The 734-nt window shown below is 52.3% G+C and overlaps 1 protein-coding gene across 1 annotated transcript in view; it reads right to left on the bottom strand.

Moving 5' to 3' along the window:
- LOC104998882 (zona pellucida sperm-binding protein 3 receptor-like) overlaps positions 1–734 on the bottom strand; it is an 84,620-nt gene that overhangs the window by 47,962 nt on the left and 35,924 nt on the right. The window lies entirely within an intron of this gene.

The raw sequence follows: 734 nt of genomic DNA, 5'->3' as shown, positions 1-734 counted from the left end.
GAGGACATCAGGCACCCAGAAAAGCAACCCAACTCTTCAAAAGGAGGTAGGAAAAAATATTAAAGACAATAAAAGAGACAAAAGAGGGAGGGACGGAGTTCCGTCCCGGGGAAGGGAGTCTTAAAAAGAGAGAAGTTTCCAAACACCAGGAAACCTTCTCACTGCCGAATCCGTGCCGAGCTTTGGAAGCACAGAGGGCAACATAACAGGGAGAAAAAATAAATAAACAATTAAAACTCGCAGATTGCGAGCCCTACAGTAACTCCCCCAGCGGAGAAGCAGCGCAGACCCCTGCATCCGCCATTAGCAAGCGGGGGCTGGGCAGGGAGGCACGGCGCGGGCTGCATTGCTGAGAGTAAGAATCTGGCCTGAATACCCTGAGCACTATCTGAGCAAAATAATTTGGGCTAGCAAACCAGACTGTGGGATATCTACCATGCGAAAAGCCGGCCCTAACCTAGGACACCGCCAGCCCGCGCATGGAACAAAGGACTAAACAGAGATAGCCGGCTGCAGACCTTCCCCCTCCGGTGACAGGCAGCCAGAGCCGGAAGGGGGCAATCACAGCCCCAGAGAGACATTATCTATAAAACTGTAAGCAGGCTTCTTTGCTAACTAAAACTTATTGGGGGTCTGGACGGTCAACATCTGCCTGAGAAGGTGCACCGGTTTTACACCCAGATAACCGAGTGGCGGGGAGGCGTTAAGTCGCAGCATTGGCGCTCGCCAAACAC

This window comes from Bison bison, unplaced genomic scaffold, assembly GCF_000754665.1.
Source record: "Bison bison bison isolate TAMUID 2011002044 unplaced genomic scaffold, Bison_UMD1.0 scf7180017864338, whole genome shotgun sequence".
NCBI classification, from domain to species: domain Eukaryota; kingdom Metazoa; phylum Chordata; class Mammalia; order Artiodactyla; family Bovidae; genus Bison; species Bison bison.
The sequence above is the reverse complement of the archived record's forward strand: the minus strand, read 5'-3'. Positions and strand labels throughout refer to the sequence as shown.